Genomic DNA, 12,015 nt, shown 5'->3' on the forward strand with positions numbered 1-12,015 from the left:
CCTAGTTAGCGCACATAACCAAGCTCTCACAAATCTTGCCTGACAGTAACGTCTTATCATTAACAGGTATAAACGACCGTTGCAAGATTGCTAGCATATTTTACAGATTACTTTGAGAGCACATCTTATTTCTTAAAAAAATAATTGAGGACATGAAATATACAGCTCATGGTTTATAACTCAGAAGACAGCTAGTCCCATTAAATCTCTCACTGCGCACATGTGGCAGGCAGAAAACCACATTCAGAGCATAATGAACACATCGGTTAAATAATCATATATCATCTTGAAACAGGCCCCTAAGAACAGCTTTTATATGAATTTTGAGGAAGTTGTAGTAACTATGAAATGCCTTCCCCCATCTAGTTCTTCAGTATAAATACGGGTAGTTCTTTAAGAGAGGCATTTTAATCATACTGATATCTGACATGTTACAAAATGCTCTCCAATCAAGACACACTTTTAAAATAAATATATTAACTGGAACTGTTAGGAAAGAGAACAAAACATCATTCATTGTGTCCCTACACACATCCGTGGTATCCCACATCCGGAATCCTGTGTGCAACTCCTGGCTCTCCCCTCTCCTTGTTCTGCAGTCTTAAAGAGAATTAAGAAAGGTATGAAGTTGGATGATCAAAGGTAAGGAACAGCTTCATTACAAAAAGCAGGTTACATAAGCAAAGGATCTTTAGCCTGAAAAAGAGCAACAGAGAGCAGGACTCAATAAAACCACAAGCAGCATGGACAGAATTGTTCCCTGCCTTGTCCAGGACAAAGACTGAGGAAGTTTCATACATAATTAACAGGTGTCAGGCTCAAGACAAGCAAAAAGAATGGTTCTTTCAGTTTTGGGGCTTGTTTGGTTTTTTAGATTTACTATTATATATATTTAACAGAACATCCACTCAAGCCAAACTTCTTGATACAGAAAGGTGTTGATGTCAAAAGTTTCTGTGGCCTCAATAAGCACCTGGATAGCACATAGGAGAAAAGTGAACTGAAGGCTAGTAAATAAAGAAAAACAAAATAATCCCCCCCCCTCATCATTTAAGGCAAGGAAGTCCACAAGCTGCCCTGCTGCCAACAGTCTGTAAGCATGTAGTGACACACTTCTTTGCTCAGAAGGAGGTTGTCAAGTAGGTCCTGTAATTTGGCAGGGCCTTGGATGGTCAGGGCATAAATAAAAAAAAGAGAAGAAGTAGTCCAGCCAAAAAAACTAACTAAGAGGTACTGGAAGAGCCAGAAGAGTGGCTGTAGCCAGGTGCATGTTGCTATGGTTGCCTTTTCACTATGAAAAACACGATGAGCCTGGGGACCCTGTAAACATCCGATGCCTGCTGTTGGTTTTTCCAACTGAAGTCCCCAGCTAGCCAAGGAACAAGCAGCAGGTACATGCTTGCACACCGGGGTTTCAGGGCTTCTTCTGAACATGGTCTGTGGGATGCAAAGGTGAAGAAGCAAAGCAAGCAGAATATGAATCTCCCAAGCTGTTTCCATGGCATGGTTTGGGGACAAATCAGCTGGATGTCATGCAACAAGACCCCCACAGGGGAATCAAGCAGGGCAGCTCACAGGACAGAGAATAAAAAAAAAGAAACTTTTGGGGGCCAGGACTCAGCGGGCACTGTCTTCTTGTAGGAAGAGACATGCCCATGGCCAAAGGGCAGCCTTCACCTGGAAGGAGCTGGGGAGAAAAGAACGTGAGGGGGAAGATGGGACAGATTGCTCCTCATCATGTGCTGCGCATGAGGTTTCCAACATCACTCTCCGAGCCATCCTCTGCCACATCAGTGGGGCACACTGTGCACGTTTAGTGGCTGCACAGCAGGGGATGCCCAACAAGATTGCCCATGTTGGGCACTGTTGAAAATGGCATATAGGGCTAACCAGGCATTTTGTCTGACCAGGTACAGCCATTCTTCTACTCTTATGTGACTTTAATACTCAAAATAAATACCATGAACCAACAAATCATGGAGTAAAGCAGCAACTTACAGCCTCAAGGGAAAAATACAGATCGTCCATCTGTCATAAGAGATGAGGATTTGAAAATTTCATTAGTTTTCTGAAACTGTTAGCTAAGATACTCAAAGTTTCATTACTACAAAGAGCCTTTTTATGCTATTAATCCAGATTAATAATGACTGTTCAGTTTAGAGTTTGCCTAATTCTTTAGTTCCACCTGATGCAATAAAAGAGCCTAATTCTTCCTTCCTTCAAAGCATGGTCCTGTCCTCTGAAAATCCTACACTGCTCCTTCCCCTACTTCCTGCTCCAAGATCACAGTTCTATGTGCCTTTACTGCCTTATCAGCCTGTCCACAGATATTTTGGAAAGGAAAGTACTCGGAACTCTTCTGCAGGTCTTTACTCCTTTCGTTTGTTTTTAGTGATTTGATGACCTGCTGGCCCAGCCGCCTGGAGAAATGAAGAAGCAGGGTTCTCATTAAAGATCCTCATCATTTTCACAGCTGATGATCAGAGAGAAATAGGCAGCTTCTCTCAGACAAGAAAAATAAAAGCATTTTTTCACGCATCACTTGCCACACTTTTTAGTTCTACAGGCTGCGTTTACTCTTGACTTGAGGACCACGATCTTGAAGGGAATTGTAACTGCAGAGACAACCCTTTATCAACCACTCACCACTCTAAGGTGGCCTGATGTCAGTCTGAGTCCAGACTGTTCATCAAACTCACCTCCCTCAGCGCAGACATAGTGAATGCCCGCCTAAGAGGGGTCCGGACAATCTCATGTGCCCAGTACTATTAACACGGCATTCCTGGCAGGTGAAAGAAATTGCACTGAGGCAGCCAAGAGCTGCCCACCTGCTGGGCTCTCCTGAGCCACAAAAGGAGCGCAGACCTTTCAAAACTGTGTGTTTGTTCAAAAAGTACATTCTCACATCTCAGGGTGCACCTGGGAACACAAGGCAGAAGGCACAAACTCGGCACTGCTAACACTCCAGTGAGAGAGCAAGGAGACCCTCAGAGAATTTGATATTGAGACTAACCTCTTGGCTTCTGCTGCCTGGCAGTTTAGATGAAAACTCCATGAAAGGCCATAAAACTTTACAAAGGAGACAGGCCAATACCCACCATATTCAGTCATGTTAGTGGGATACCTAGCAGCTGTTAATGTTCTCCTGAAAGCTGTGCCCTGCGGCCTGCACAACAGGGTTCTTGGAATTTTTAAATGAACCAACAGTTTGCTCTTCTCTAGCCAGCCAGAAACACACCCAACTGGTGTGCTGGTTTTGGCTGGGATAGAGTTAATTTTCTTCACAGTACCTTGTACATGGCTACGTTTTGGATTTGTGCTGGAAACAGTATTGATAGCACAGGGATGTTTTCATTATTGCTAAGCAGTGCTTATACAGAGCCAAGGCCCTTTCTGCTTCTCCCAACACCCCACCAGCAAGTAGCTGGGGGGGCACAAGAAGTTGGGAGGGGACACAGCTGGGACAGCTGACCCCAACTGACCCAAGGGATAGTCTAGACTGTATGATGTCATGCTCAGCATATAAAGCTGGGGGAAAAAGAAAGAAGGGGCAATGTTCAAGAGTTACAGCGTTTGTCTTCCCAAGTCACCGTTACATGTGATGGAGCCCTGCTTTCCTGGAGATGGCTGAACACCTGCCTGCCCATGGGAAGTGGTGAATGAATTCCTTGTTTTGCTTTGCTTGCATGCACAGCTTTTGCTTTCCCTATTAAACTGTCTTTATCTCAGCCCAGGAGTTTTCTCACTTTCACCCTCCTGATTCTCTCCCCCATCCCACTGTGAGGGAGGCGAGTGAGTGGCTGTGTGCGGCTTGGTTGCTGGCTGGGGTTAAACCACAACAACTGGAAAGACAAAATAATTGTCCATTGCTATCTTCCTTCCTGGAAAGAACACTTCATGTTTACTGAATCTACTGCGATTCAACAGTGCAAGCCTGCTGATTATTAACAAGATTGTCTCGTTTCTGCCAAATCACAGAATATTTCAATATTAATGATATAAAGTAAATAAAAAAGCGCAGCCTCATGGCAAAGAGATACTGAAATCTTAACGTGAGTACCTTGACATACATGAATAAAATGAAACTAAGTAAATGGTCATGTTTGTACCACAGCAGCACTCTGCCTGTTATGCAAGATTTGCTGGGGAGCGGGTGGGGTGAAGAGGAAGTCATAGGCTCCATTTTAATTTGGAAACATCTGTCCCTAGGCAAGGGACAAACGTCAGTAAGGTGCTACCTCGCAAGCTTATTTCTTAGTTTCCTTAGACAGTTAATTACACTGCTAACCTAACCATAAGTAGGGATTCTATAAAAATGATACATATAGTCTCCATCAAGAGTCTTGTTACTATTACATTTACAGGCAAAGTATGTTTCTGTCAAGTGTATCTGCAGCCAGTTACAAATATACATAACCCGAATGACTGAAGTTACATAATTTTCCTTTTCTGCATTATTTATAAGACGAAATAGTAGGAGCGGTGTTCTCTAAGTAATAGTGAGCGTGCAAATAAGCGGAGATTTTCTCCTCAGCAGTACACTAAATAGTGAACAATCCTTTTAGGGGTACAAAATACAAATACTTCCTTTGAAACCTGCTTTCATGGTATCCTCCTAGTCTCCAATTCACAGCAGCCACAAAGCTGTCACATAGTTTGCAATACTTAGCAGTTGTTAGTCAAGAAGAATGACAGGTCAAGTCTGTGGTGAATTCAGAGCTCCAAAGGCAACATTTTCAAAGAAATTTTTTTTTTTTTTAAAAAAAAAACCTCTCTCAATTACTTCCAATGCTTGTGGCAAGAAATGCTTTCCCTTTTTTTAAGGAACTAACAAAACCAAAGCTGTTCAAGCAAATTTTTCCTTACAGTTTTCCTCACTTCTCAGGCTTTCCTTATGTTTTAAACTCTTCTGAATTTTTTTTTCGTTCTCCATGTAAAGTTTCTTTAATATGCATATAGCACAAAGTGAGACCTCCTACATGGACAGTTCCTGGAGCTCAACTTTGTTTGAGCACTTTGACGTGCAGTTAAGTGTGAATCTGAGTCCACAGATCGCAGTCTTGGTACTTACGAGCTCCATGAACACGAGCACAGGTTCACAGCAGTGCCCATTGGGGCTCACTCTGGGTCACAGTGGGCCCAGAGGAGGGAACGCACGCTGCCCTCGCACTGCTTCCTCAGCAAGAATCCCGCAAGATCGGGAATCCAGTTGGCAGGGCAGGAACACAGATCCCACCATCTGCAGACAGCACACCTCAAACAATCCTACCAGCTTTTCTTCACATGATTACGCATACGGAACCCATACTTGCAGGGTAATGAGCATTAGCCACCTATTTGGAAAGGGGTGAATGGCTCGCCTCCTACTTGAAACATAATTATAATACACCCCTACTAAAATTAACATTTGACCTGGAAGTAATAAATACCTCAACCTCTAAAATTGCTGCTCTTTGTCTCTCTAATGAGACTGTTCCTTGAGCACACTGCAGAGGTTACTTACCAGCTGTATCTCTCTCAGCCAACTGGAAACAAAACCACCCACAAAACAAACAAACTAACAAACAAAAGCCCAAATGTTTCATTGTCTACACAAACATGAGTAAGTAGACAGCAGCTAACGTGTGAAGCTTCACTTGGCCAGTTTTTCTCTTGGCTCTAAATACTGTGACTGATGCAGCAAGTACATTCTGGACAGCTGGAGCAGTCCACCACAAATACATTTGGTCTGCTGAAGTCTGAAGTTGAAGGAAGTTGAAGGACAGCTAGAGTAGTTTTGCTTCTTCTGAATGATCTCCAACAGAATAGACTATTTCAGTTGGATGGAATAGCTATCATCTAGTCCAACTGCCTGACCACTTCAGGGCTGACCAGAAGTTAAAGCATGTTGTTAAGGGCGTTGTCCAAATGCCTCTCACACACTGACAGGCTTGGGGCATAGACCACCTCTCTCGGAAGCCTGTTCCAGTGTTTGACCACCCTCTCGGTAAAGAAATGCTTCCTAACATCTAGTCTAAAACTCCCCTGGTGCAGCTCTGAAGCATTCCCATGTGTCGTATCACTGGATCCCAGGGAGAAGAGATCAGCACCTCCCTCTCCACGTCCCCTCCTCAGGAAGCTGTAGAGAGCAATGAGGTCGCCCCTCAGCCTCCTTTTCTCCAACCCAGACAAACCCAAAGTCCTCAGCCATTCCACATAGGACATGCCTTCCAGCCCTTCCACCAGTTTTGTTGCCCTCCTCTGGAAACATTCAAAGACCTTCACATCCTTCTTGAATTGTGGGGGCCAGAACCGCACACAGTACTCAAGGTGAGGCTGTACCAATGCTAAATACAGCAGGATAGTAGGATATCTATTGTTTCTAACAATCTTTACAAGTCCCAGAAATTTTCACACATGCATGTGGGGGGGTTGGAGGGTTGCTATAGATCTCCTTTGGGAAAAAAAATGCAGAAATAGCCAAATGCTGCATCTGTTCTCAGAAGCAATCCCTTCTGCTGAATTCCTCTCTTCTCTCTCAAGAGCACAATTCTTGGATAAGGAAAGCCAAAAAATTAAACCATTTAATGGTGTAAAGGATTTTGCTCTAGATGATATCCAATTCCTGAAATTACTTATTTCACAGTGCTGCCACAAGCAGGTAGGAGTAACAGAGGGGATACCACACCTGTGGCACCAGAAAGAAACACCTGTGTCCCCTGCTCCCAGCAGACTTCTAGCGTCTTCCAAGAACTGTCCAGTTCTTTGCCAGTATTTTCCCCTTGTCCAGGATAAAACTCCTGCTCTATTCAATGAGGAACAGGATGTGAAACAGCTTCAACAGTTTTTAAGCTGCATCCTCAAGGTCAGGCTATTTAAAAATTGTCACCCAGTAGGTAAAGCCATTATGTGAACAGTATGGAGTACTACAGGGTTCAAGGTGACATGAGTACCAGATAATTAATGTCATTAACTTCCCCAAGCAATCATTTTTCATGGAAGTTAACCATAATCAGGATCCCAAAAGTTTCCTGCAGACAATGTATTGCTTTAGTAACTACATCTGGGAAGATAACACATTCACCCTAAAACAGAATTTACCCATACTCAGCAAAGACTACAGTACAGCCAAAATATACCAACTTCCACTATTTTTTTATTTCCCTTATCAGAAGGTACTTTTCCTCCGTTTTCTCCTCCTCCCCCCAAGAACACCATTCTGCTTGGTTACTTTGCTAAATCGAGCATTTTACCAAAACATCCATTCACTCCAGTGGCAACTGCAGTCTCTAAGTATTTGTAAGGAGTTATAGCCATCTTAGACAAGTCAGGAAATGTCAAAAGAAAAAAAACAAATTACAACAGAGCTAGAGGGATTGATTTACAATGATTACAATGGAAGAGTAGAAGAATAAATTACTTGCAGTTCAGCTATTTCCTAACTAAAGTCTGAAATGCAACAAAGAGAGGGAAAAAATACAGTAACACATAAATATTAAGTCATCAGAAAAATTTCTGGTGACAGATAAACACAAAGCAAGAAAAACAAGTTAACAAATTCATATACAATAGGAATTCAACAAACAATTCCTCATGGTCCCCCTAAGCTATCAATGTTTTAAATTAAAATTCTGTTGCAATTTATGCAGCCATTAGTGCCTTTGAAGCAGATACACATACGCACAGAGGGGAACTTGGTATTACAGATCACTCGGGTTAGAAGCAAGGTGGAATCAGTGGGGGGGAAAAAAAAAAAAAGGGTATTCAATGTTTATAATAGATGATGAAAACAATCATACCTACCCTACTCACTAAACAAAATTCAATACCTTACCAAACAAAACTCTTAAGAAACAACTTAAGACTTCGAATGAGCTTACATCTTTCAAACAACAACCTTGCTTGGAATTTCTTATAATTCATTCTACAAACAGCTGTAGCACATTTTTTACATTAAACAAGGATATTAAACTTGATAGGATACCAGTCTGACTTCAGCTGGATACCTTTTGTTCCACGCATTTTGTTTTAATGAATCACTGACCACATTCAAAAAAGCAGCAGCTGAACATGAGGTTCTAGACAGACTTCCTACCCTGGATGCAGGGTATCAATGGGAGAGGATTATTACCATCACCCTCAGCTACAACAGCCTGAAGGACAAGCGCTGGTTTGTTTTTACTAAAATAAACAGATACACAACCTTGAAGAACATGCAAGAGTTTAAACACACACTGAACCTAAGTGAGCATAAAAATAGTATTTTTGATGGGATTTTTCTGTACGCCTCCAAACACTGCAGTTAGTTGAAGTGATCCCCAAAGTTTTTCAGAACTTTGAGAAGTCCAGTTATTTGTCAGCAGCAATCCCAGGAGGTCCCTCACAGGCACACAAGTGTGCTTACACAAGATATCCAAGAATGCACATATCTACACCAAGAACTAGAAAGTGCCATGAGTGCTTAGAGCTTAGTATTGTACTCTACTCACACAAAAAGCGAGTCTAAAGTTAAATAATTATGTTTGCAGAAGCATTGCTTAGTCTTCATAATAGGTCCTATTGTATTACTTGTTCATCCAGTTGTATCTGATACAAACCATGCTTCTATAAAAAGACAGCATCTTTCTGTGTGTGTGTGTGTGTGTGTGTGCATCTGAAAAAAAAAAAGAGTGGCTACACACACATGAAAAGGAAAGTTGCAGCAGACAAAACAGTAACAGCAGAAAAAGTAACATCCTCCCTACTCGCTCAATTTAGCACTGCTTGAGTGCTGGGAGTGAGGTCTGTGCTTGTTTTCAGAGCAGAAAACGTAGCCTCATCTCTCACAAGTGCATGTAATGTCACAACACAGAGTAAGGCACACTTCATAAAAGCGGCGGCCATAAAACTGATGGGTTTGAGATTACATCTGCAAGATACAGTGACAGAAGGAAACCCCCAAAATTGACACACTGCTTTTCCTCTTACTCCCACACTAACAGCATTTAAACTCCATTAGCCATCAACTAGCAGCACTTTATGATTAGGTCAGAGTGGAAATAATTTTAAAATAATAATAATAATAATAACAATAATAATAAAAAGGTATCTCTCAGCTGAGGTAGCATCCAAGATAAATGGAGCTCAAGTAAGCGCACCTATTTTCATTGCAAAAAGCAAATCACAGAATCGCAGCACAAAGACTGTTCTGTGCATTATTGCTGTCTGTGTAAAGAGGCCCCAACGCCACTTTCAGGGATGCACTTTAGAACAGGCAAATACATTTTCATTTGTCATTCCCATTCTAATACAAAACTAAGAATCCTTGCGTGAATACAGTTTTTAACTATAGTTTTAAACCTCTTAAAACCACGTGGGACAATTGACCAATACTGCCTTTGTATAGTCACATAATCCTAAAGGCTTGACTATGCAACAAAACGAAGGTGCAGCTTCAGCAAACCCTCCCAGCTGTGTGGCTTCTTTCCAGTTATTGTCACCATACCATTGCTACCATAATAACCTACTCCTGATATTGTTACCCTATCACCACGGATTCAAGTCACTGGTGTCACACAACTGCTCACCCTCTCCTTGCTGCAGCTGCTCGAGCAGCCCTGCTGGGTGGTGGGTCCCTGCCAAACTGCCGGAACTCTGGGGGCAGGAGGGCTGATTCCCCCAGTCCCACCTGAAGCAGAGAGAGAACTGAAACACCAGGTTGTCTTCTGCAGCAGGCCACCCAGACGGAGAGACGGAGCCGGGGGCCACCCTGCCTCCTGCCCTGCCAGGGAGAGGCTGGGTGCAGCTGTGAGGGGGTCATCTCAGCAGGGCAACCCCCTGTGCTGCCGGAAATCCGAGAGAGGTGATTTACGGGCAGGATTCGTTCCCATCCCACTGAGCAGAGAGTTCAGCTGAAAAGTATTAATCTGGGCCCTGTAAGCTTGTTAAATAATGAACTTTACCCTTAGGCTGAAAAAAAAAAAGGGGGAGGCAGTGTTGCACAAGCTTATCAGTGCCCACTTGCTGCAGAACATGCCCTTGCAAGAGCTGTGTATGAAGAGCTACTACTATTCATATCTGTAACGCTTCCAAGTCACTGCAAATCTCTCTAGGACAAGCTTAATGCATAACACTTACTCACCTGCACAAAACCACAATTCCCTTATTTTCTGCCCAGCTTCTCCTCCTGTGTTGGAGGACCCTCAACTTCATCCATACTTTTAAAAGTGTTTCTAAAGCTGAAGTTCTTAAAATAGGAGTAAAGAGAAATAAATACATCGTGTAAAGAGCAGACCCAAAAGGCTGTATGACCTGCACTTAGGCATCAGTTTAACATGCGGCAGTACGGCATATGGGCAGAAAGTAAAAACAGAGGAAGCATAACATCTATGAACACAAACTCAAGTGATCACGCATTTTTTGTCGAAGTTAAGAAAGTTCAAGTAGATGACTTTTCACTGACAATATAGTCATATTTTCCTTGAAACAATTACTTACAGTTTACTTATTCAATTCTTTCATAATTACTTCAAACATTCATCTCAACATTCTCTCATCGCTGGAACAAATACGCACAGTACTCACTCACTCAAACAGTTCCAGCAAAAGCAACAAACTCACAACTAAAGACTTCCAACGTGACTAAGTCAGCTTGGATCCAAAGTCATTCTTTCTCTCTCCCTACTACTCACCAGTAGGCAGGCGCAAAAACCATTTCTCCGTTAACGTAATCGCTTAACGCAGGCTATCCCATTCACTTCCCGGTCTCTTGACCTTTCTTCCTCTGGTTTGCTGACAGTTCCCCTTTTTCCAGGGAGCACTTGCACTTCTACATAATGCACTGCAGTGGTAGCTCCAAAAGACTTTGAAGCTTCTTCAAGAAACCGAGTGACTGTCCACAACACGTGCATGGGTACATACAGCATCACTTAAGGGAATAGCTTCACTATCAGCTGTTCTACCTCAGCAGTTTAAGTGTACAAAATATGCACCATGCTCCAGCTCGGATTCTTTCTATGCCTTCAGCATAAGCTATTCTGAGGCTTTATAACTCAAACACCAGTTTCACAAGTAAATAACTGCCTTAGAGTCACGGGCTGGAAAGAGTTGAGGTATTTTTACCCTCCACTGAGTTCTGCATTTTTTTATAAATAGTCTAAGTGATAAGAGTGACCAGCTGAATTGCTTTTGTGTTTCTATTTTTAAATACTTCAGTTTGAAAAATACCTGATAAATGTTTAAGCAATATGATCACTGATAACATATTAGCATTCTGAACATTGCAATGCAAGCGTTTGGCTGTAATTAAAATATTTTAAGAGAGACTACAGTACACTCAGTAACCTTTTCCGTGCAGAATATTATTTAAAAAGCATGAATTCTGTGAACAACGTATGGTCTACAACACCTGAAATAAGTACAGCTAGCGTACACTATCAAAACTCGACTTCCCATGTAGTTACAGTAAAATCTCCCAAATTTCTATTCAGTAAAACAAACAACATGGGGAAAAAAAAAAATCAGATCAGCTTAACTTTCAATCCACACACTCCCCACCCCATACTGAAATGAATAATGAATGAGCTGGGTCATGATTGCTTTCAATAAGTATGTCAGAAATCTTCAAAACAATGAGATGAGGGTAAGAGTTGTCATAAGCTCAGACATCAAAGATCTTCCTAGTAATGCCACATGCTTATACAACCACGTACTATACATCATTTTTATGCATCAGCATACCGGGAACTACAAAACCACAAGCACCAAAGGTACTTGAAGTCTACGTTACGAAACTTCCTACGCAAACAAAAATTAACACAGAGTTGTAAGTATTTGTGACTAGAATCTAAGAATTCAAGCCCAACTTTCGCCGCGCGCCTGGGCAGAATGAACATTTTCAGCCTCGAGCGTGTCACCTCCTGTCAACTCCGTCACGCAGCAGCAACTCATCCAGAGTGTCAATAACTGCAAGAGACTTCGCAACAAATGGGAAGTCTCGGGTTTTGTTGTCATCGCCTCGCCCCCCCCCCCGGGCCCGCCTGCCCCCCAGAGCGTTTC

General features: G+C 42.3%; 1 protein-coding gene across 1 annotated transcript in view; it reads right to left on the reverse strand.

Annotated features, from left to right (window-relative positions):
- Positions 1-12,015, reverse strand: part of VEGFC (vascular endothelial growth factor C) — an 82,174-nt gene that overhangs the window by 69,253 nt on the left and 906 nt on the right.

The sequence above is a fragment of the Haliaeetus leucocephalus genome, unplaced genomic scaffold, assembly GCF_000737465.1.
Source record: "Haliaeetus leucocephalus isolate CR32 unplaced genomic scaffold, Haliaeetus_leucocephalus-4.0 Scaffold284, whole genome shotgun sequence".
In the NCBI taxonomy this organism is placed as follows: domain Eukaryota; kingdom Metazoa; phylum Chordata; class Aves; order Accipitriformes; family Accipitridae; genus Haliaeetus; species Haliaeetus leucocephalus.